Source organism: Mauremys reevesii, linkage group 14 (genome assembly GCF_016161935.1).
Source record: "Mauremys reevesii isolate NIE-2019 linkage group 14, ASM1616193v1, whole genome shotgun sequence".
NCBI classification, from domain to species: domain Eukaryota; kingdom Metazoa; phylum Chordata; order Testudines; family Geoemydidae; genus Mauremys; species Mauremys reevesii.
The window spans coordinates 7,999,212-8,024,425 of NC_052636.1; the positions used below are offsets into that span (position 1 = coordinate 7,999,212).

General features: G+C 46.8%; 1 long non-coding RNA gene and 1 other non-coding gene across 2 annotated transcripts; one reads left to right on the forward strand and one right to left on the reverse strand.

Moving 5' to 3' along the window:
* The first annotated feature begins 1,588 nt into the window (after window positions 1-1,588).
* On the forward strand, window positions 1,589-1,660 carry TRNAC-GCA. Its single transcript has one exon. It is a non-coding gene; the product is annotated as a tRNA-Cys (tRNA).
* Window positions 1,661-7,376: 5,716 nt separating this feature from the next.
* On the reverse strand, window positions 7,377-15,200 carry LOC120381838. Its single transcript, XR_005588163.1, has 3 exons — window positions 15,139-15,200; window positions 9,970-10,096; window positions 7,377-7,433 (listed from the first exon to the last, which is right to left on the reverse strand). It is a non-coding gene; the product is annotated as an uncharacterized LOC120381838 (long non-coding RNA).
* Between the last annotated feature and the right edge of the window lie 10,014 nt (window positions 15,201-25,214).

The following is a 25,214-nucleotide window of genomic DNA, read 5'->3' on the forward strand; positions in this document are numbered from 1 at the left end:
AGAGACCTTGTCAAAGGTTTTCTGAAAACCTAAGTATACTATATCCACGGGATCACCTTTATCCACATGCTTGTTGACTCCCTCAAAGAATTATAGCAGATTCGTGAGGCATGATTTTCCTTTACAAAAAGGATGTTCATTCTTCCCCAATGTAAGCGGGGGCAGACTCACCCGGCAGCACCTCCTGCTGGTTGTCTTGGGAATTAGCTCTCCAGCTGTCAGAGCACCCTCTGCAGGCTGGTGATCTGCCTTACTGCAGCTTGCCCCATTCCTCCCAGGACCCCAGTGCCCCTTTTACCCTGGCAGTACCCCCTGGCAGTACCCCCCCAGTTCTGGGTCTCCCCCTCCCAGGGGAACCCCCACCCACTATCCCCACGTCACCTCAGTCTTGGCTACTGCCCAGTCTCCATCCAGCCCCCATTCACTGGGGCAGACTGCAGTATGAGCCACTCATCACAGGCAAAGGGGTTTGGACCTGCCGCCTCTGCTTCCCCCTGGGCTGCCCCATTGCAGCCCTGCACCTATTCAGCCTATAGTCAGGCCTGCAGCCTGGGGCTTTCCAGGCCAGAGCTCCCAGCTCCTCTGGCCCTTCCCCAGCCCTGCTCCCACTCTAGGGGTCTTGCTTAGGTTCCTGCAGCGAGGCCCTTCTCTCGCTACAAGCAGAGGGAGACTGACTGGGCTCCTGGCTCACAGCCTCTTATAGGGGCCAGCTGGGCCTGACTGGGGCATGGCCCCAGCTGAGCCTGCTTCCCCCAATCAGCCCAGGCTCCTTGCCCCAGCCCCAGCCCTCTCCTGGGCACTTCAAGCCCTGCAGGGCAGGAGCAGGTAACCACCCGCTACACCCAGCAAATTCCGTTCACTGATGTGTCTAATCATTGGGCTCTACAATTCCACCCAATGTGCCTGGTACTGACGTTAGGCTCAGTGGCCTGTAATTGCCAACCGCGTCTCTGGAGCCTTTTTCATACACTGCTCCAGCCAGGGACTAAAGGCCGCCCCAGACTTTCCCCTTCTCCCTTCTGGGAAACCAAGTTCAAGTTCTACAAGCAGCTAAAGAAGCTTCAACCCTGCATCTGAATTAATGTCACATTTCTCACTGCCCGACACATTTCATTTCAATCCCAGGTGAGTCCACTTCAGTCATTCCTCAGCCCCATTCCTTCACCCTCCTGCCTTAGCTTAGGGCATTGCGCCCCCCTGTGGGCATTTCATGTCCCTCCTCAGTTTCACATACAGACACAATTTCCTTTGCTGTTCAAGGAACAGCAAAACCTTTCTGTGTCTCTAGTCTGAGCCAGGGCATTCAACTCCATTGAAACCTTATCTCCTGCAATGGCAATGGCCAGACAGAGGGGACGTGGCCACCCTCAGCCCTGAGAGTGAGATATTCACTCTCCTCTTTCTTCAAACTGCTGTTGTTAGTCCATAAAACATGTACCATGGAGTAAAAAGCTGAGTTTACTCCAGGGTGAGGAAAGAAAGGAGCCACCAACTCCCCGAAAAATCTCTGTGCCCCAGAGAGAACCTGCCCCTGCTATTGGAATCACTGATGTGCTTCAGCTACAATGGGGAAAGTATCTGCTCTCATGGGGGTATAGCTCAGTGGTAGAGTGTTTGACTGCAGATCAAGTGGTCCTTGCTTCAAATCCAAGTGCCCTCTAATAAGCCTCTTATTGTTTTCTTTTTTTAAAAAAAGAGAAAACATTTTCATGTCCATTCTCCATTATGTTCAGGAGCTCCACTATACGGGAATGCTTGAAATGAATGTGACACTCAACATTTCACTGTCCAAATGCATAAAAACCTAGCAAACCTGTCCATCAGCTGAAATCAGTTCCAAGCCTCTAAGTGTCTAGTTTATGTTTTCATCAATTAAACAAAGGGATCATATGAATGTACATTTGCAGATCCCTCCTCTCCAGGGCTATGTTGTACAGAACAAGAACCACATCCAGTTGGGGTTCAGGAGTCTGACGAGCAAAGGCCACGTGGTGCGGGCTAAAGTCACCAGCACTTTGGCTCCTTCCCATTCAACCAGCAGCTGGGCCCCCAGGACAAGGCATGAGAAGAAGACAGTGGCTCTGAGCAGGAAAATAGCCACCAAGAAGCTGGCTAAAGCTGTCAAGATCCCCAGGAAGGTCACCATGCCCATGTCTAGAATGTACTGACTGCAGCGGGGACCAAAAAGGCAGAGAAAAGCCCTCAAAAGTTCTAAGCTGCCAAGCCCCAGAAGATGATCAAAATCCTACCTAAAATCAAGACAGGAGTAAGGCTAATGTCATCTCCAAAGCCAGGGCTAAGAAGGTAACACTGAGAAAGAAGTGGAGAGATTTCCATTGGGATGACTCCTGCTCCCCTAATGGCTCTTTTATGAATTACCATGGACCACCCGGAGAGATCAAAGTCCTGCAGGACAAACAGCCCCATGGACAGTATAATGAAGTGGTGGCAGTGGGGGGAAGTGCTGTGTTTTGTGTAACACCTGCCAGGTGAGTGATGCACTGACAGGGCAGCTGCCCATAGCTCCCACATGAGCTCATTCTCTTTGATCTGCTTCTGCTGTTATTTCAGAGCCAGCACTAGCGGGAGTGTGTCCCTGTCACTTCACCAGCTCTGGAACAGGCTCTGTCTGCATCCCAGTTCTGATTAATCCCACTTTTTAATGTATTCCTACTGTGATACTTTCCCAGTTCTCTGCCTTGTTCTAACATTCCGGTCAGAGACTGAATATGGGGAGGGATGGACTAATTTGTGTGACATTCAGTAAGTTGCCTCAATTTCAGTAAGGCATTTGACACGGTTCCACATGGGGAATTATTAGTTAAATTGGAAAAGATGGGGATCAATATGAAAATTGAAAGGTGGATAAGGAACTGGTTAAAGGGGAGACTACAACAGGTCGTACTGAAGGGTGAACTGTCAGGCTGGAAGGAGGTTACTAGTGGAGTTCTAGAGGGATCTGTTTTGGGGCCAATCTTATTTAACCTTTTTATTACTGACCTTGGCACAAAAAGCGGGAATGTGCTAATAAAGTTTGCAGATGACACAAAGCTGGGAGGCAGTAACACAGAGAAGGACCGGGATATCATACAGGAAGATCTAGATGACCTTGTAAACTGGAGTAATAGTAATAGGATGAAATTAAATAGTGAAAAGTGCAAGGTCATGCATTTAGGGATTAATAATAAGAATTTTAGTTATAAATTGGGGACACATCAGTTGGAAGCAACAGAGGAGAAGGACCTGGGCGTATTAGTTGTTCACAGGATGACTATGAGCCGCCAATAAGATATGGCCGTTAAAAAAGCTAATGCATTTTTAGGATGCATCAGGCGAGGTATTTCCAGCAAAGATAAGGAAGTGTTAGTACCATTATATAAGGCACTGGTGAGACCTCATCTGGAATACTGTGTGCAGTTCTGGTCTCCCATGTTTAAGAAGGATGAATTCAAACTGGAACAGGTTCAGAGACAGGCTACTAGGATGATCCGAGGAATGGAAAACTGTCATATGAAAGGAGACTCAAAGAGCTTGGTTTGTTTAGCCTAACCAAAAGAAGGTGGAGGGGGGATATGCTTGCTCTTTATAAATATATCAGAGGGATTAATATTAGGGAGGGAGAGGAATTGTTTAAGCTTAGTACCAATGTGGACACAATAACAAATGGGTATAAACTGGACACTAGGAAGTTTAGACTTGAAATTAGACGAAGGTTTCTAACCATTAGAGGGGTGAAGTTCTGGAACAGCCTTCCAAGGGGAGTAGTGGGGACAAAAGACATATCTGGCTTTAAGACTAAGCTTGATAAGTTTATGGAAGGGATGGTATGATGGAATAGCCTAATTTTGGCAATTAATTTTAGCAATTGATCTTTGATTATCAGCAGGTAAGTATGCCCAGTGGTCTGTGATGGGATGGGATCTGAGTTACGGCAGAGAATTCTTTCCTGGGTGCTGGCGGGGGAGTCTTGCTCACATGCTCAGGGTTTAGCTGATCACCATATTTGGGGTCAGGAAGGAATTTTCCTCCGGGGCAGATTGGCAGAGGCCCTGGAGGTTTTTCGCCTTCCTCTGCAGCATGGGGCATGAGTCACTTGCTGGAGGATTCTCTGCAGCTTGAGGTCTTCAAACCACAATTTGAAGATTTCAATAACTCAGACATAGGTTAGGGGTTTGTTATAGAAGTGGATGGGTGGGATTCTGTGGCCTGCTTTGTGCAGGAGGTCAGACTAGATGATCATAATGGTCCCTTCTGACCTTAAAGTCCATGAGTCTATGTGATTGAAACCTCTGCTGGAGGTGGGCAGGAGCCTGTTACACACATAAAATAGCTAAGTTTTAGCAAACTACCTGCTACACATTCAAACCTTCCTGTACACACACAACAGAAATTGGGGCTCTGAGAAATGGCAACTTTCCTTTAACACAGATCTTTGTTTTCTGTACTTCCAGAGGCATTGAAATAGAAGCACATTACCTTTAAACAGCTGCTATTTCATGATCAGCAGCAGAGCCTCTGTCAATTTACACCCATAGAGCTGATTGTTTCTAACTGCAGGGTTAGCCAGACCATTCAGTAACATTATCGCTCTGTTCACAAAGGCTTTGGTTAGTGACGAATCATGAGACTAATCCCTTCCTGCTGTAATTCCACTGACTCCAATGTCTCTTTCCCCAGTTCTGGTTCCAAGAAAATAAACAAATTAAAACAACCTTCAGAACTAACATGCTGTGGGAAAGTGGAAATGTTGATAGCTCAAATAATTCAGTTTCTTCTCTGTCTTGTGTGTGTCTATCTGCTTTGTGTGCGTGACCGATGGGGCTTTTTGTTTGCTCCTGGCAGGTTCAACCCTGTCAGATTTGTCTGCGGGGAGGGGCCAGAGAAAACAGACCCCCTGGCCTTCGAGGTTGGGGTTAGGCAAAGGAATAACAACCCTGTCCCACAAAAAACAAAATATGTTACAGAAACAGTGGTAGGAACAGTGCTAGAGAAACTGGTAAATAATCACAATGCCCCGGCTTGAAGTAATCGGAAACACAGAATTCAAAAAGCAAAGCTCAGGGGCTATTTGGGGTTTATTCTCTGAGCTTAGCCATGTGCTATAGCCCAGGGAGCACTTTTGGGAGTCTCCTATCCCACAACGGGGGAAAGGAAAAGGATTCTTAGGTTCTAGCACGGATGGAAGGAGGATGGTGATGGGGAATAAGGGAATCCCTCTGTCTTACCCGAACTACGTCTGTAGTTACAGCGGGTGAAATGACATTTTTCCCTATCCCTGCCCTGTTCCTGCTCTTTGTTATAGTTCAATATATTTTAAGTGCGGAAATTGATCATAAAAATATCTGCTCCCCAGCACAACCTGCAGCAACATCAGAGCAACTGGGAATGAAACAATTTGTTCCCCAAGGGAGAACTCGATGACTAACAGTTGCTGTGAAATGGGGGAACAGTATAACCATGATGCTCAGGGTTTGTTTAGACTAGGGAAAGTGATGGGGTTTAGGTCAGGTCAAGGGGAAAGCTAATGCCAACCCCTGCACGTGGGCTGCATCTGCACTACAATTTTTTACATTAAGATCACTAACTTGAGCAACCAACGCCATGTACAGCCCTAGTGGCTGTCAGGCACAGATAGTTTTTGCCTCAGTGTAGCTTGTTGGGATCAAACCTCTCTCCCCCCACCTGGAGGGATGAACATTCCTGGCTGGAGGGACACACACTCCTGTGACTCAAAAGGAAAGGAGTTGATAGAAAAGATCACAGGACTGACCCCAAAGAAGGGTGAGCTGCAAAAGGCAGAAGCAGGCAACTGATCTGGTGGAGCTGAGACACCACGGTGAAGATGGTGCAAAAATCACTATGTGGGAATTAGCAAATGTGATTTATTTAAAAAACATTTTTGGCCAACACTAGTCAAGGGATTTATTACAATTCTCTCTCATGTGGATTTTGTGATGTCTAATGAGGCTTGAGCTCTGATTGAAGCTTTTCGTGCACTCAGAGCTTTTCCCACACTCTCTCCCATGTGGATTTTCCTATGTGAGACAACATGTGAGCTGTGCTTGAAGCTTTTCCCACACTCAGAGCATGTGTACAGTGTCTCCCCTGTGTGGATTATCTGATGTCTGATACGGTGTGAGTTCTGACTAAAGCTTTTCCCGCACTCAGAGCTTGTGTAGGGCTTCTCACCTGTGAGATTTTGTGATGTAAGAAGTGGTCTGAACGATTAAAGAACCATTTCCCACACTCAGAGCATCCATAAGGTTTCTCACCTGTGTGGATTTTCCTATGTTTGGTAAGGTTTGAGCTCTGCTTAAAGCTTTTCCCACACTCAGAGCATGTGTAGGGCTTCTCCCCTGTGTGGATTCTCTGATGTCTGATAAGGGCAGAGCGGTGACTAAAGCTTTTCCCGCACTCAGAGCATGTGTAGGGCTTCTCCCCTGTGTGGATTCTAAGATGTGTGTTCAGGGTAGAGCTCCTACTAAAGATTTTCCCGCACTCTGAGCATCTGTGGGGTGCTTCTCCTGTGTGGATTCGCTGATGTGAGATGAGGGCTGAACTATCGATGAAGCATTTCCCACACTCAGAGCGTTCATAAGGTTTCTCACCTGTGTGGATTGTCTGATGTGTGATAAGGGCAGAGCTCCGATTGAAGCTTTTCCCACACTCATGGAACATGTAGCGTGTCTCTTCAAAGTTGATTCTGTCGCTTGTTATAAGGTCTGAGTGGCTACTAAAGTTTCCCTCTGGCCTCTGCTGAGTCTCACAGGCTTTTGTTTTTTCTGGGAGTGCATAACTCCCGGAAACATTCCCTTTGGATCTTCCTGATAAAGTTCCATGTGGTTCTCCTTGCTCAGCATCTTCCTGATGGGGTTTCTCCTCCTCATTCTGACTCACCATCCCTTCACCTGATGGGAGACAGAGAGAATCCAGACATAGATCACTACCTGCACCTGAGAGAAAGGAAATCGCAGAGACAGGAATGGAAAAAGGGATGAACAATCCAAAATATGTGTGGGAGAGATCAAACCTATCAGGAACTGATTTTCCCCAAAACCTTCCCCAGAGGAGAGAGGAAGGGATCAGTTTTGGTCTGCATCTCACGAGAACACTCAGGAGAAAGAGAAATCGGGGCGGGACCTGCTGCCAGTTGTCAGTCAGAATAGGAGGGAAGCCATGAGTGACATCTGCCATAATGATTCCACATCTGCAGGGAACAATCCTGAACTTGGAGAGCTCACAGGGTCTTTGTAGGGCATTCCAAATGTTTCCTGCATTCCCACACAGTTGTTGAGTTGGTTTAACCAATTACTCACCTGTGCAGGCAGCTCTTGGAAGCACTTCTTTCTCAGAGCCCTGGAGGTCTGGGACCCACGGCTCTTCCCCTCGTTCCAGCTGCGAGATCACATCAGGTTTGGAAACTGGAAACCCTACTGCAGGCAAAGAAAACCAGGGAGGTCAGTGGAATTTGTGGGATACTTGTCACAAAGAATAGTCCATGGTTTTAACCCCCAGCTCATTTTTAAGCAGTAACATCCCAAGGCCAGCTTTCTTGGCTCAAAGTGGCAGGAGAATTATTATGATTATAAATCATATTCATTACCTTGCCTAAGGACCAACTAACAGTGGGTCCCCATTGTGCTAGGAGAAGTACAAACACAGAATAGTAGATGGCCCATGCCCTGAAGAATTTACAATATGAATAGACAAGACAGACACAGAATGGGGGAAGGGATAGACCCCACTGTTAGAATAGAGATATTCAGGCCAGCCTGTAAAGCCTATAGTTTAAGAACTTAGGGGCATTTGTATCACTTAGCTAGTTACAGGAGTACGAAAACAAAGAATCAAAATCACTGTCTGTATTTGTAAGGGCCTTCTCTTACTGTGACCGTCTGAGGCCTTGTTCTTAGGCTAAGGCCTTTGGCTAAGCAGCAGGGGCAGCCATAACCTGGGAAGCGAAGGGTCACACCCTCACATCCCAAACCAGTCACACTGAAATAAGGTGCTATTGGGCTGTAAGAAAGATGATCCTGTCCCGATAGTGCCCATCACCACCAGATAAAGAAACAGATCTTAAGATGGTTAAAGAAAACTTAGTTTGACAGCAGCCTGTCTGGCAAGAAATCACTTCTCAATGCTTGTGGTTGTGAAACCCTCATTTCTGTATTGTTTTATTTTTATGGCCACCACTTTTACAATGTTAATCAGTCTGGTTGTCTAACTGGTTTTGTCTGCTGTACAACTAATTTTGCTAAGTGTAAGTTAATTAGGGTAGTGGGATACAATTGGTTAGAGAATTATGTTTCAATGTGTTAGGATTGGTTAGTTAAATTTCAATACAATGATTGGTTAAGCAAAGATATAGCTGAGCATATTACTATATAAACTGAGTCAAACAGGAGGGGGAACAGGAACAGGGGACACAGGATAAATGCTCTGCAGCATCAGAGCTGGTAAGGGGGACACAGGGTAAATGCTCGGTGGTGTCAGAGCGGATAAGGGGACACGCGCCAAAGACCCCAGGCCCCCTGAATCCTCTGGGCGGCCCTGGGTGACAATCATTCCCTTGTCTCTGTCGGGTATTCCATTGATGTAGGTTACTCCCAGCTAGTCCTTAATGACCCATTCATATCACCCCATGACAGCTACATGACAAAACACCTCACGTCTCCTGCTCTTTAGAATCATAGCAATACCAATCACAGCAGGAAACTGAGGTGTGCATTGGCATCATACAAGTATCACCAAAAGTCCCACCTCTATCTCAGACACACTGCTCACAGACCCTGGAGAGAAAGCAAAGCACAGGAACTGGACGTTAGTCCAGCGAACACAGTGGAGGACAAGCTGCAATCCTCAAACCCTGGTCAAAAAGGAGAGGCATGTGGGTCCCTGCCCACAGAGAGGGGCTGGCTGGAGGCCTGATACCTGAGGGGCCATTCCGTGAGCAGACCATGGAGGCAGGTCAAAGGCTTCGCTACCCCAGAACTATGACATCGCAAAAGCACATTTTGGGGAATTAGGAAATCTAGTGACTCAGGGGTAACGGGAGGGAGAATTAAACTCCCCCAGTGGGAGGAGAAGGCTGGGGAATTACACACTAACATTCAGGAGCAACAGCCTCTCATTCTTCCAGAAAAGGAGAAGGTCAGAAACAAGAACTGGGCCAGGCAGCCTCAGGAGGGACAGGCTCAGAGATCCAAGGAGCCGGGAGGGAAGACAGCTTGTGGCTGCTGCAGATGGGGAGAGGGGGGACAAGACTCTCTCCAAACTCTCACTCTTCTTGACCCCGACCTGATTTTACAATCTATGACCTAGTCTCACGTCTTGTGGGCAATTTCATACTCACTAGAGGTAAGATGTCATTCTCAGAGAATTGCTTATTAGCTTGGAACATGCGTGGAGGGGCAAGGAGGTGAACATAGATAAATGGGTTATTAAGGGCAGGTCGACACTACAGCTGGGATTGACACTCTGAGATCGATCCAGCCTGGTCGATTTAGTGATTCGATTTAGTAAACGTAGCTTAAGCTTGCTACAGTTCAGGGCCTTATATTAAGTTGAGGCTTTGTGAGAGTGGTTATGCTGAAGTCTGGGATTTACCTGAGGTTTGGGTACGGATTCAGGGTTAAAGGTCTGGGATCCCCCACAGCTCTAGATCCCCAAACCTCTCCTCCCTCCCACTGACCCACCCAGCCCACTTCCTGGGTGCCCTTCCTTCACACTCCCCTCTCCTTCTTCCCATTACTGGCAGCTGGCATCACCTCCCGACACCTTGGGAGCTTCTTCTGTTCCCTCCTCATCTCTCATTACCTCCTCCCTCCCTGCTGCCTGCTTGTATATGGGAGATAAGGAAAAAAAGGGGGCAAAGAAACTTGTCAAACTTGGATGATGAATAAAGTTATTACTGCTCAGGTTCTTTAGAGACCCCACAGCTTTAATAACCCAGGGGACAGGACTCCTTACCCAGTGAGGTCACCGTCTCATAGTTCTCCTGCATGACATCCCTGTGGAGGGCTCTCTGAGTGGGGTCCAGCAGAGTCCATTCCTCCTTGGTGAAATATACAGCTACCTCCTCGAAGGTCACCGGCCCCTGAAAGAGCAAGAGTCCAACACTCAGGACCTGCTGCCCCACTCACAACCCCACTACTCACAGAACAGCAGCATCAGGTGAATGGAAGCTCTGGGAGGCACATGTTAACAGAGTCCCACCTCACCTTGCTTAGAGCAGCCAGGAGGCATCAGAGGGTGGAAAGAGAGAACCTCTGTGTCTCCCAGCTGACAGATGGAAGCAGGGTCTTCACATTTGTTACATAGCTACTAGCCAGAGATAGATATAGGAGGTGGGGCTGTCTCTGGACCCTGCTAGTGGCTCCCTGGTAGGAATCCCAACACTCTCCACATAAAATATATGGAAGAAAGGGGAAGTCAATAGTAAAGAATCTAAGTTAGAAGGTCAGAATTGTAGAAAGCTAGCAAGGGAAGCTATCAGAAATCAATGATCAACCAATGAAAATAAGAAGGAAGTTTTTAAAAGTACAAAATTAATCCTAACAATGGTAGTGGTAAATTACTAGATGGAAATGGCAGAATCATCAAAATAATGCAGAAGAGGTAAAATGTTCAATAAATATTTCTCTCCTGGATTTGTAGAAAAACAGATGATGTAACTCATATCATAAGACGTTGACGCTGACAGTCTTTCCATTCCAAAAGTAACTCACGAGGATGTTAAACAGCAGCTATTAAAGTCAGATGTCTTTAAATCAGTGGGTCCAGATAACTAGAGTTTTGAAAGACCTGCTGGAGGAGCGTGGTGGACTGTTAATGTTGATTTTAATTAGGACTTGGAACACTTGGGAAATTCCAGAAGACTGGAATAAAGCTAATGCTGTGCCAATATTTAAAAAGTATAAAAGAGATGACGCAGCTAATTATAAGTGTGTCAGTCTGAAATTGATACTGGGCAAGAGAATGGAGCAGCCAATACTGGATTTCATTAATAAAGAAAGGAGAGTAATATAATTAGTACCCATTAAAAAAGTTTAGACACAATAGATCCTGTCAAACTAACTGGATATCCTTATTGGATGAGATCAAAAGTTTGGTTGCAGCTAATAGTACTGATGTAATATATGTAGGCATATGAGTTGGTTCAGCACAATATTTTGACTAGAAAGGTACAAAATACACACGGCATACATTAAATAGATTAAAAACTATGATTGTAAATGGGGAACCATGGTCGAGTGGATTTCTTTCTAGGGGGTTCCCACAAGGATTGGATCTTGGCCCTGTGCTATTTAACATTCTTATCAATTACCTGGAAGAGAATATAAAATCATCACCGATAACGTTTGCAGTTGCCACAAAGACTGGGGGTGGGGGTAACTAATGAAGTGTCAGTAGCTTCAGGCTTCAGCACTGGGAGTCTGGGAAGTTTTCCCAGTCCTGACTAGAGGGTTATTTCCTGTTCCACAAAGACAGGAAGTTTCATTCTCTGCACTTGAGCCTTGACATTAGGACCTATCTGACACTACAGCCCATATTCAGCATAGTGGCAGGATTATAGTATGATTAGGACATGAGGCATTTTGTACAAGATGAGTCATGTGCGGTGTCACTGGAAAAGTTATGATTTGCTGAATATGATTATCCTACCTGTGTGCATGGATCATGTTTGTATCTGAAGTTATGGATATTGACTCTGTATCTGTCTTTCAAATGTGCTTACTCTGGGTAACACCCACAACGAGCCTTTCAGGTACAACAATGAAGAAGCCAGACAGTGTTCATGGCTCATCAACAAAGACAATGGACTGTGGAAGAGCTTAGCCTTCCTGTGAATGTTTCAACCAGCCTATGAGTTATGGCTGCTATGACTCAGCAGGACATGCTAGAGCATGTGACCAGACCACATGACAATGAACTTCATTTTGGTACCTGTATTTTTCCACAAACTGGACTGGGAACTGAGTTTAGAAAAAAGGGTTCCTGCCATATGGAAAAGCTACATAAGGTGGGGTGTGACATCATCTCTTGGCCTCATTCCCCAGACAAGAGAACTCCTGGAAGCACCTGAGGAACAAAGACTGAACTGGGGGAAGTGCTGTCCCAGGGTAAAGGGATTTCTAGCTTGTGTATGGAAACTTGGTGGGCTGCTTGTAGCATCAGTCAGGGTGAGAAATTGCTAATTCAAATTCTATCCATCTAGTATGTTAGGCTTGGTTTGAGTTTTTGGTTGTTTGCTAAGTAATCTGCTTTGATCTGTTTGCTAATACTTATCGCTGGGAAATTGGCTGTTGTCTTCTCTCTCTCCTTGAGTGGCTCAGGTAAAGCACTCAGGTAGCTTAGTTGGCTGCATGGCGCCACCTGCTGTCGTGTTGGGTGATAACAGGGCCTGGAGAGGCTGGCTGAATCTCCAGCAAAGCAGTGTGAGAAGGGCCAGCCCGGCTTGAGGGTTAGAGGGCACAGTGGGGTGACAACCCATCGCACCCTAGAGTACACAAGTCTCAGCAGGTTTGTCACATCCTGTCCCCTTCCTTTCTCCACCCAAGATATTTCCTGCCTCCCACCACCTCTAGCAGCTCCCACCAGTGGTGAGCTCCAGCTGGGTCGCATGAACCGGTTGTTAAATTTAGAAGCCTTTTTAGAACCGATTGTTCCAGGACAACTGGTTCTAAAAAAGCTTTTCAATTTAACAAAAGCTCTGGCAGCTGTCCACCCTGCCCCCGGCCCCAGCTCACGTCCCGCTCCTCCTCTGAACACTCCGCCCTCCTTCTCCTCCCCCTTCCCTGCTTCCCAAGAATCAGATGTTCATGGGAAGCCTGAAAAAAGCAGCAGGCAGGTAAGCCGGGCGGGGCGGGGGAGACGAGCGCTGCCCAGTCCGGTTCCACCTGAGCGGCTAGAACATAAGAAAGGCCGTACCGGGTCAGACCAAAGGTCCATCCAGCCCAGTATCTGTCTACCGACAGTGGCCAATGCCAGGTGCCCCAGAGGAGTGAACCTAACAGACAATGATCAAGTGATCTCTCTCCTGCCATCCATCTCCATCCTCTGACGAACAGAGGCTAGGGACACCATTCTTACCCATCCTGGCTAATAGCCATTTATGGACTTAGCCACCATGAAGTTATCCAGTTCCCTTTTAAACATTGCTATAGTCCAGCCTTCACAACCTCCTCAGGTAAGGAGTTCCACAAATTGACTGTGCCATGTGAAGAAGAACTTCCTTTATTTGTTTTAAACCTGCTGCCTATTAATTTCATTTGGTGACCCCTAGTTCTTGTATTATGGGAATAAGTAAATAACTTTTCCTTATCCACTTTCTCAACATCACTCATGATTTTATATACCTCTATCATATCCCCCCTTAGTCTCCTCTTTTCCAAGCTGAAGAGACCTAGCCTCTTTAATCTCTCCTCATATGGGACCCTCTCCAACCTCCTAATCATTTTAGTTGCCCTTTCTGAACCTTTTCTAGTGCTAGAATATCTTTTTTGAGGTGAGGAGACCACATCTGTACACAGTATTCGAGATGTGGGCGTACCATGGATTTATATAAGGGCAATAATATACTCTCAGTCTTATTCTCTATCCCCTTTTTAATGATTCCTAACATCCTGTTTACTTTTTTGACTGCCTCTGCACGCTGCGGACATCTTCAGAGAACTATCCATGATGACTCCAAGATCTTTTTCCTGACACATTGTAGCTAAATTAGCCCCCATCATATTGTATGTACAGTTGGGGTTATTTTTTCCAATGTGCATTACTTTACATTTATCCACATTAAATTTTATTTGCCATTTTGTTGCCCAATCACTTAGTTTTGTGAGATCTTTTTGAAGTTCTACACAATCTGCTTTGGTCTTAACTATCTTGAGTAGTTTAATATCATCTGCAAATTTTGCCACCTCACTGTTTACCCCTTTCTCCAGATCAGTTATGAATAAATTGAATAGGATTGGTCCTAGGACTGACCCTTGGGGAACACCACTAGTTACCCCTCTCCATTCTGAGAATTTACCATTAATTCCTACCCTTTGTTCCCTGTCCTTTAACCAGTTCTCAGTCCATGAAAGGATCTTCCTTTATCCCATGACAGCTTAATTTACGTAAGAGCCTTTGGTGACGGACCTTGTCAAAGGCTTTCTGGAAATCTAAGTACAATATGTCCACTGGATCCCCCTTGTCCACATGTTTGTTGACCCCTTCAAAGAACTCTAATAGATTAGTAAGACATGATTTCCCTTTACAGAAACCATATTGACTATTGCTCAACAGTTTATGTTTTTCTATGTGTCTGACAATTTTATTCTTAACTATTGTTTCGACTAATTTGCCCGGTACCGACGTTAGACTTACCAGTCTGTAATTGCCGGGCTCACCTCTAAAACCCTTTTTAAATATTGGCGTTACATTAGCTAACTTCCAGTCACTGGCTACCGAAGCCGATTTAAAGGACAGGTTACAAACCTTAGTTAATAGTTCCCCCTGGCCCCGGCCGAGCGTCCCAGCCGGGTCCCGGCCAAGCACCCCTGGCTCGGGCTGGTCCCAGCCGAGTGGCTCCGACCTGGTCCAGCTCGGGCCCTGCAGCACCGGTCCCAGCCGAGCGGCTCCAGTCCGGCTCGGGGAGTCGGGTCCTGCGGCCCAGTCGCGGACCTGGTCCTGGCCCCCGGCAGTGTGGTAAGGGGGCAGGGAGGGGGTGTTCGGTGGGTTGTGGGGGGGTGGATAGGGGTCAGGGCGGTCAGAGGGCAGGGAACAAGGGGATTGATTGCGAGCAAGGGTCCCGGGGGGCAGTCAGGAAGGAGCAGGGGTTGGATGAGGTGCTGGGGGGCAGTCAGGGACAGAGAGAAGGCGTGGTTGGATGGGGCAGAGGCTCTGGGGGGGCATCAAGAATGAGAGGAGGGGTTTGATGGGGTGGCAGGGGGCAGTCAGGGGACAGGAAAGGGTGGATGGGTCGGGGGTGTCAAGGAGCATGGGGGTAGGATGGGGCATGACCCCCTCGTGAGGTGAGGAGGAGGGAACCTGTTAATATTTTGGCAGCTCATTACTGGCTCCCACCCTCCTATACATTTCCTGATTCTCTCCCTCCAAGCAGAACCCACCACCAGCTCCCTGAGAATCCCTTACCTGAGCCAGCTCCATTGCAGCCATTTCCTTCCCCCTGGGAGGAGGGGATGATCTGGAGCGAAACGTGGACGTTATTCTGTAGCCTGCCAAGGCGAGAAGGGCAATGTGAGAGAATTCAGACAGGGTTTTTGTCCTTTCCACATGTTGATTCCTCCCAGAATTTTCGCCTGCTAATGGACACTCTAGGTTCTGCCACACTGTGAAGCACAGAGTGACCTTATCCCAGTACAGGCCTAGCCCCCTCCCACCAGGGTGTGACCCTCTGAAACATGGTGAAACCCTCCCAGCAGCAGAGTCTCTCTCTTACACTTATCAAGTTTGCGGGTGATACCAAGCTGGGAGGGGTTGCAAGTGCTTTGGAGGATAGAACTGAAATTTAAAATGATCTGGACAAACTGGAGAAATGGTCTGAAGTAAACAGGATGAAATTCAATAAGGACAAATCCAAAGTACTTCATTTAGGAAGGAACAATCAGTTGCACAAATACAAAATGGGAAATGACTGCCTAGGAAGGAGTGCTGTGGAAAGGGATCTGGGGGTCATAGTGGATCACAAGCTAAATAGGAGTCAACAGTGTTGCAAAAAAGCAAGTATCATTTTGGGATGTATTAGCAGGAGTATTGTAAGCAAGACACGAGAAGAAATTCTTCCACTCTACTCCGCACTGATTAGGCCTCAACTGGAGTAGTGTGTCCAGTTCTGGGGGCCACATTTCAAGAAAGATGTGGACAAATTAGAGAAAGTCCAGAGAAGAGCAACAAAAATGATTGAAGATCTAGAAAACATGACCTATGAGGGAAGATTGAAAAAAAACTGGAGAAGACTCAGAGGGGACACGATCACAGTTTTCAAGTGGCTGGAGAAAAATTGTTCTTCTTAATCTCTGAGGATAGGACAAGAAGCAATGGGCTTAACTTGCAGCAAAGGTGGTTTAGGATGGAGATTAGGTAAAAAAACCTCCCTGTCAGGGTGGGTAAGCACTTGAATAAATTCCTAGGGAGGTTGTGGAATCTCCTTCATTGGGGATTTTAAAGAGCGGGTTAGACAAAAACCTGTCAGGGATTGTCTAGATAATACTGAGTCCTGCCTTGAGGGCAGGGGACTGGCCTAGATGACCTCTCGAGGTCCCTTCCAGTTCTATGATTCTAAGAACCAAAGGCCAGAGAAGAGCAGAATCAAAGGAGTCACTCTGGGGATTCTCCCTGTCATTGTCCCCAAGGCAGCTCTCTCAGGTTTACAAAGTGGTTTTGTGAAAGTTACTGGGGGCCCCCCCTTAATAGCTTACAAGCGGCCAGTAGGGGGAAGCAGAAGCCTCACGTACACAGTAACCTGAACTTTTGAACTCTCTTTTCTCTTCTGCCTCAAAGCAGAGAAATCTTGCTCCAAGCCGGTTTTCACTGACCAGATAACGGTTTCACGGGGTCTGGCAACCACCAATGAAGCGTTAACACGGCTTGGTCTTTGTCTGAATGTGTATAAAGGATCTGTAAAACTTGTGTCACGCAGAGTCTTCTGTATCTATTTACAGGGCTCTCCTTTCTTCTGCAGAATAAAGCATCTTTCCTTATCCCTCTCAGGCTGTTATTGGCTCTCAGCGAGACGCACCCGATATTTCGGTAACAGGGACTCTCCTAGCTCGGACATTGGACTCCAGACGGCTGCAGCGAACTGGGAACGGTGCCAACGGGGTGTTTGGCCCCTTTTTCTCTGCTTCACCATGGCCCCTGCGGTTCGTGTTCCGATAAGGTGAGTCCTAATAGGATAAGGAAATGCCATCTGGTTCTGGTTCACTATCTGGTTCTGGTTCTGTTCTGTTTAACCAGTAACTGTTGTTTTTCTGCTCTGTTCATTTGGGTGTTAGGTGTGGGGGCGGAACTGAACCTCTCGTTCATAATTCCTCGGGGTGGAAGCCATTGAGTGCGATGAAGCTCTGAGTTTGAATTGAGATCCTTCTGTCCCGTCCCCTGTAGCGGTCAGTGTAATAGAAGTAGGAAAACCTGGATTAGACCATAATTCCTTCTGCTCTCTGTGTAATTCTCTGTTTGAGTGTCAGAAGACAGATGGGTGGGTCTCTGGATAAACCCTCTAAGGATCACCCCTTTGGATTATATGTTAAGTAAATGGCCTTTACCCGGTGTTCAGAAAGGAATGTCAAAGAGGAACCGTTTATTCTTGTCTTCTGGACTCTGGAGCTGCCCTCTCCACTGTTACTGTCAAGCCGAAGAAGGTAGACCTCTGTTTTTGTCTTTCAGATAATCAGAGAAAACTGATGCCAGCTGAACAGCATTCAACGTACCATGCATTTACTGGCACAATAGGAATTATGTTTTGTGTTCTATGTCCTGTCTTATGTGTTTGTCTCGTGGCCAGAATTGTTGTATTGAATATTTTTATAGGATAGTCTAGTTTAAAATCAAACAGAAGGGTTAAATGCAGATACTTGTTTTATTCAACTTGGAATACAAAGTGTTTGGATAAATCAGGAAAATGTGATATACTAAAGTCTAACACATTTGCTTAAGTAAGAAAAAGAAACTTCATTGGTCAGATTGTTAATTGAAAAAAATTATTAAAATTTGCATACCAACAGTCTTTGGAAGCAAGGACATGAAAAGTTAACCCACTCCCCATATTGTACATGGGCTCCTTCTGGCTACCTCAGATTTCTAGCCAGAGGGCTGGGGATGGTGGGAAGCTATTGGACTAGAGGTTATATTGAGTGAACTCCTCAAAGTGGGTATGCTTGTCTTGGCTTGTTGCTCCAAAGCCCTGTAATAAAGTTACTTCAGTGGAAGGGTATATGTGGCATACATTGCATAATAAAACTAATGTACTGTATATCAGCAATGTTTATGTGTTCATGGTTGGGAAAAGGTGTATGAGTGAAGAGTGGAAGTTTCCTTTGTAGGTTAAAAGAAGCCAGGAAGGGGAGAAGGAAAAAGAACAGAATGAATTAACTGGAAAAAAATAGCTAGAAAGCTCAGGCTAAAGATAAGACACTGGCCCCAGGCAAGGACACTGCTCACAGCTAAGACTTGGCTGACAACCAAGAAGTGGGGGGGGGGGGCTTGAATGTGCCCAAACACCTATGAGATCTGCAAAACACTGTCAGGCACTAATGCAATGTGTTAGGTTTCTTTTCTCACAGGTAAAGAAGCGCTACCCAAAGACCCTAGCAGCCCTGCCACTCCTTGGAACCAGGAGACTGGATCTATGTAAAGGTCCACCAATGAAAGACTGCTTTGGCTTCATGCTGAAAAGGCCCTTAGTAAGTCCTGCTGACTACCAACACCGCTGTGAAGTGCGAAAGACTGACTGCCTGGACCCATGATTCTCACTGAAAAAAAGACCCCTCCACCTCGGGAGGATTCTCCTACTGATGATTAGCCTATTCCTTTTTCTAGCTCTGCTGTGCCTTCTGGACAGCAGGGAAAAAGGACAAGGTGAAGTGCTAGTAACCTCTCCCTTGTCCACTGACAGATCTACTGTGCCTTTGAATTTTTCTAGAAGAAGCAAAACCATTACAGGGTGATGTGCTGGTAACCTCTCCCCTGTAGGATGCTGAACTACGACTGTTTCGGGAAAGAAGAAGGAACACTCACTCCACTGCCATTGCCAAAGTCCAGGAATTCCTGACTAGAAAGGACATTAAGAACTGATCCTGGTGAAGAAACAAAGAATTATACACCGGCAGGAAGAAATTTGTGGACCCTGCTTGGGAATGTGGTATTGATTGGATTTTGGGGTTTATTCTACATGCTGCGCCCTGTGTTCTGGATAAATCCTTCAGCAGGTCTTGCCCTCCCTAATTGGATTTTAAATGATAAGTACCAAAGGCACCTTGTTGCCCTTGCCATCCCCTCCATTACACTATTACCCTGTAATACACCCTCCTATGCTATTAATGTTAATGCCTTTGAAAGTACCTGAGAATAGTTAAATAACAGATGTGATGTAGCACTACACCAAAGAGAGATGTATTAGGACATCAATGGACTGTGATTAATACAACACTAGGGACTGCCAAATTTACATTGCCCTTATCCAGTTTCCAGATCACCTCTACATACCCAAATTGCTCACAAGAGACTGCCATTAGATTAGCGCAACAGAGGGCCTGGGTTATTTCCTCTGGAAGAAGAGGAACTTGACCGGATCCCTATGGGATGGGGCTAATAGTGCAGCAGCCATTTGGAATGTTTTTTAAGAGCCAAGAACATGATGAGAAATTGAGCCAACTAGAAAAGGCCACTAGCCTTATTTCTGGAGCTCAGCTAACCGAAGTACAGGCTGGAGTTGGTGAGTTACATGTCATTTCCATCCTTCGTTCTATGACCCAAAAGTTACTGAGAGAGATGGTATTGAATATCACTGAGGCTGGGAAGGCATTGCAGTGGGATCTAGCATGTTCAGAAATTCAGGATTTCCTGAATGACCAGCTGATGGCCATTCGGAATGATCTTGAGCACCAGGCTTGGCCCACTGCCCTTACAGACACATCAGGAACCATCTGATCTGCGGCCATGGAGACACACTTGGACACTTTCTGGGTGGAAGTGTGGACATTCACAGTGCTCCTTCCAAGCATATGGATCGGTTGGGGGGGGTGGGCTCCCATATACCAAATCTTGCCAGGTCCATGGGAGGATGAATGTGGGACTGGATTATTCACCAAGACATCTGGGAAATTAGACCACCTGGGATATCTAACTGATTTATAGTCAGTGCCCCTAGAATAACACCTGACATTTTGGATAGGAATAGGGAGTCAATGGACATTTTGGCTGTAAGAACCCCTACAGCTTCAGTGTATCCATAAACTGAAGCCAGGGGAAGTCGTCACTGTTCATGATAACATTTGCTGGGAGGACAGAGGACAAGGAACTATCCTGACAGGACACCTACTTTTTCAAGCTAATGATAGCTGTGTGTATGTTAAAACCACCACATTGCAAGACATATATTTTAATCTCATTACCACTGCAGGCAATCATATTGTTTACTGGCCTGCAGATAGAATTTTGTAAGTAGCCTTAGGTTCCAGATACTCTTTAATTGGACTAGTTTAGTACCTGAATGGTTTCAAGATTTGCTTTCATCGTTACCAGAGGTTCAAAGAATCTCTGAACTACAAGGGCAAATTCATGTTTCAAAATATATATCAAGTTGAAAAGTATGCCTTTCATACACATTATAGAGTGTCTATTTTATGTACTAAGTATGATGTATTGTGCTTTGTGACCAAAACTGTATAACAATCCCATCATATTATTGCTATGGAAATGTTATTGCTTGTATTGCTATTAGTTATCTTAGGATTATGTTGTTGTAGTTGTAAAGGATGTACTAAAAGTAATGCCTTTCATGTCCATGCTAATTATGCATTGTCATTACATCCAATCAAAACCCCTAAGGTTGAAACATCTGATGTAAAATCTGAAATCCATGGCTTAATACAAATAGAGGTTTGAAAATATTTGTTATACTAGAAGTACAAAAGGGAGGAGTGTGAAAGCACAGAAAGAACTGACAGGGATTTGTAGGGGATCTTAATGCATAACTCTGGCTAACTGTAACCCTAATAACGCGAGATTTGTAGAAGGGAGGATTGTGTGAGGTGAGCAGAAAAAAACTGTGTGAGAAGTTGTTTTGACCTTGTGTAGAGAATGTGTAGATAGACTGGCGTCTCTCAGAAGTGGGAAAAACAAGATATCAGGATGACCTATGTATAAACAAAATGCAGCTGTTTTCCACACTGTATCTCTTGATCAAACCCTTAGTTTTGAGGACCCCCTCCCAGATCTTGGGTCATGGTTTACTGGCCTCTTCCGTACCACTGTCAAATGGATTATTTTCTTCCTGTTCTTCCCATGTATTGTTTGGGTAGTAATGCAATGTGCAAAATGTCTGTGTAATACTGTAACCAAAGGCTCTGCAGTCCGTAAGAGAACCCAGTACCTGTCTCTTCAGCTTGATCATAAATTACGTATCAGGCCTGACAACCTGGGTTGCGTTTGGATTGTCATGCCCGAAGGGGGACTGTGAAAGTTACTGATGGCCCCCCTTAATAGCTTACAAGCGGCCAGTAGGGGGAAGCAGAAGCCTCACGTACACAGGAACCTGAACTTTTGAACTCTCTTTTCTCTTCTGCCTCAAAGCAGAGAAATCTTGCTCCAAGACGGTTTTCACTGACCGGATAACGGTTTCACGGGGTCTGGCAACAACCAATGAAGTGTTAACACGGATTGGTCTTTCTCTGAATGTGTATAAAGGATCTGTAAAACTTGTGTCAGGCAGAGTCTTCTGTATCTATTTACAGGGCTCTCCTTTCTTCTGCAGAATAAAGCAATCTTTCCTTATCCCTGTCAGGCTATTATTGGCTCTCAGCTAGACGCACCCGATATTTCAGTAACAGTTTGATGCTCCAGCCGTTATACAGTCTCTCTGGCAGTGCCCCTTCATCAGCAGGGCCTAGTTTTAGCCTTTGGGAAGCGTGACCCGGGGTGCTGAGACTGGGCCTTCTTGCCTCAGCACATCTTGTTTCTTTCTATGGCTCCCCAGTGAGTCCAAATGAGTAGATACTCCTCATACAGACTGTGAACATAAGAAGGGCCCACTGCATCAGACCAATGGTCCCTCTAGCTCAGTGGCCAATGCCAGGTGCCCCAGAGGGAATGAACAGAACAGGTAACCATCAAGTGATCCATCCCCTGTCACCCATTCCCAGCTTCTGGCAAACAGAGGCTAGAGACACCATCCCTGCCCAGCCTGCCTGTGACACTGGCAGATGAGGTGTTAGCTCTTGCAAAAGCCTCTATGTCTTAATTGAACATGGACAAACACACAGTGGAATCAGTCTGACTCACCTGTGTTAGTATTGTTAAAACAGGTATTAGCATTATAAGAACATGTTTAGACTTTACTGAATGCTTTACTGAGTTGCTGCCTGGGTTAACATCTGACTAGCTGCACTGTGAGCCTCTGTGGCTCTGTAAATCACCAGACAGGAGAGAGACTTTACCTAGGTGAAGTGCTGATTGACAGACGAATGCATTACACCCTGCCTGGCAGGAAAGGTCCATCCACACCAGAGAGACTATTATGGGATGTTAAAGAAGACACAAGGCTGGTGTTGTGCTCTTGACTTCCCATTAGCTGAGTTTCCAGCTCAGAGCACATGGCAGGAAGGGGATGAAAACCCCATGCAGAAGGAACTGATTATCTGTATGCTGCTTGGACTCTGGGGCAAAGTTCTTAGGCATAAGACGAGATCCCCAGCTGCTTAGCTGGGGTTAGTCCTAAAGAATATGCAGAGCTTGCTTATTATAGAAGTTTCTATTACCTTTTGAAATGTAAGACTGTAATTTGTCTGCATCTGGATGATTAGCTGCTGTGACAGGGCAAGGCCAGCTGGCTATAGGAAAGTAGTGAGAAACAGGTATGTTAGCCCCAGGCTAAACAAATCCCTGTTACCATGGTAACCAAATGACAGCTGCTCCAGGTTAATCAAGACACCTGGGGCCAATTAACATCCTTCCAGAAAGCCGTGGAGACAGCTAGGTTGATGGGGACCCCTGAAGCCAATCAGGGGCTGGCTGAAACTAGTTAAAGAGCTCCCAGTTAGGCAGGTGGGTGTGCAGAACAGGAGCTACTGAGCAGTGCACACCAGATCAGGCACAAGGAAGGAAGCCCTGAGGTAAGGGTGAAGTGGAGCCTGAGGAAGTGGGGGTGCTGTGGGGAAGTAGAACAGGGAATTGTATGTGTCCTGTTTCTAAAAGGTCAGATACCACAGCTGATACTATTAGGGTCCTTGGGCTGGAGCCTAGAATAGAGGGGGGTCCTGGGCTCCCCCTTTGCTGCCCTGATTAATCACTGAGACTGGGAGACAACAGAGACTGTGCAAGGGAGGGTAGCCTTGCCTCCCCTCCGTCGCTGGCTTACGATGAAAATGGCTCAGTGGGCTGTGACCCTTGCCCCTAGAGAGAAGGGCTACGTGGAGGGTCACAGTGAGCCTCTGAGGCTAGCGAAATCCACCAGGAAATGCAGGGCCCATGGAGACAAGGACAGAACTTTGTCACACTGCTTTAACTTTATAAACAACTCTCATTTCCTTTCAAATAAATCTTAATACAGGTTGTGACAGAACTTGTTGGGAGATCTAAGAGTCATTTGACCTAAGGAAGTGACTGGTCCTTTGGGCCTGGCAGTAACCTGAACGTTGCTGTGACTCGTGGTTCTCAACCAGGCAGGGGTTCTCAACCAGCGGTCTGGGGCCCCCTGGGGGGCCGTGAGCAGCTTTCCGGGGGCTGCCAAGCAAGGCCAGCATTAGACTCGCTGAGGCCCAGCGCATGGGGCTGAAGTCTGGGCCCCTGAGCTCCACCACCCAGGGCTGAAGCCGAAGCCGAAGCAATGTAGCTTTGTGGGGGTCTGGGGACCCAGGAAGTTGCCCTGTTTGCTACCCCCTAACACCAGCCCTGGCTGTGATGTTATTAATATAACCTGTGACTGTCTGGTTCATTGGTGCAACCACTTATATATTTGCAGTAAATGTTGTACAAAAGTTGTCGTGTAAGGTGCCTATGAAAAGGTTATAATTTGCTGCTGATGATGATACTACCTGTGTGGGTGTATCATTTTTGCAGTTAAAGTTATGAATATTGGCTACATTCTTGTACATCGATGTATTTTGATTCTGAAGTAGCCTTAGTAAAGCATTAGGTCAGCTTCTTCAGAAAGGAATTGGCAAATCAAGTGCCCAAGCAAGAAACACTTAAAGGACCTTGAGGAAACTCCAATCCACATACCCTGGTGGGCCGGGCCAGTTTCTTTACTTGCCACGTCCACGGGTTGGCCGATTGCAGCTCCCACTGGCCGCGGTCTGCCGTCGCAGGCCAATGGGGGATGCAGAAAGCGGCGCAGGCTGAAGGATGTGCTGCCTGCCACATCCCGCTGCCTCCATTGGTCTGGAGCGACAAACTGTGGCTAGTGGGAGCCGCGATTGGGCAAACCTGCCAACATCGCAGGTAAACAAACCGGCCCGGCCTGCTAGGGTGCTTACCCTGGTGAGCCGTGTGCCAAAGGTTGCTGATCCCTGAGCTAAAGTATTTGAGACAAGTCAGTTGAAAATATAGTGGTGCAAGAACAAAGTAACATCGCTTCCCATTGTTACACAGCTTCCAGCTGCTGGAGGCTGCAATCCCCTGTCGTTAACGTGGTTATTGGGCTGAAATCTCCCCACGGCCAGTCAGAGACAGACACGTACCTGTGTCGCCCCCAGCTCCTGTTGCAGCGTCTCTAGGGAAGGAGAAGATGGGAGAGGTGAGAATTCAGGCCCTCACATTAATGGAGAAATCCCCATTGCTTATTAATGGAACTGCTGTTAACGACGAGATGGTGACAGAGATCAGAGGCCAATAACGCAGCCGCTGCAGACAGAGCAAGCCCCACGGGGCTGCTCCATGGGGAAGGGCGACTCGCTGAGCTGGGCTGTGAGATGGAGCCCAGGATCAGTGACATCACTAGAGTCCCCGACTCCTCCCCAGGGTCAGGGTCGCTCTAACCAGAGGAGACGCCACCCCCAGACTCCAACTCACCTTTGAATCCCAGCAGCACCTCCTGCAGCAGGGCACTTTGCAGAGAGAAATCGCTGAGTCTCTTCTCCAGCTCCGCAAACGACGGCTTTGGCTTCCGAAACGTCCCATCCTCCCTGCTGGGGAAAGGAGGGGTGAGAAATAGGCCTGAGCCCCAGACCCTGAGCCCAGCAACCCCCAAACCTGGATTCACGAAACCTGGATCTGAGCTTTGTAGCCTGAGATAGTCGATGTCAGGGTGAGTCACCCCAGCCCTGTGCTCCCCAGAGAGACGGGAAGTGGGGAGACACTAGAGCAAGGAACAGAGACATTGTTCAGGGGCTTTCTCAGGGATGCTCTGGTTCTGTGGGGGGCAGAGCCACCCCCTACGCTGGTTTACTGCAGGAATAAGGGGCACCAGCATGGGGATTATGTGGAAAGGGAGGAAACACAGACCAAAGAGTGGGCAGGTCCTACATGCTGACAGTGGCCACAGAGCCCAGGGC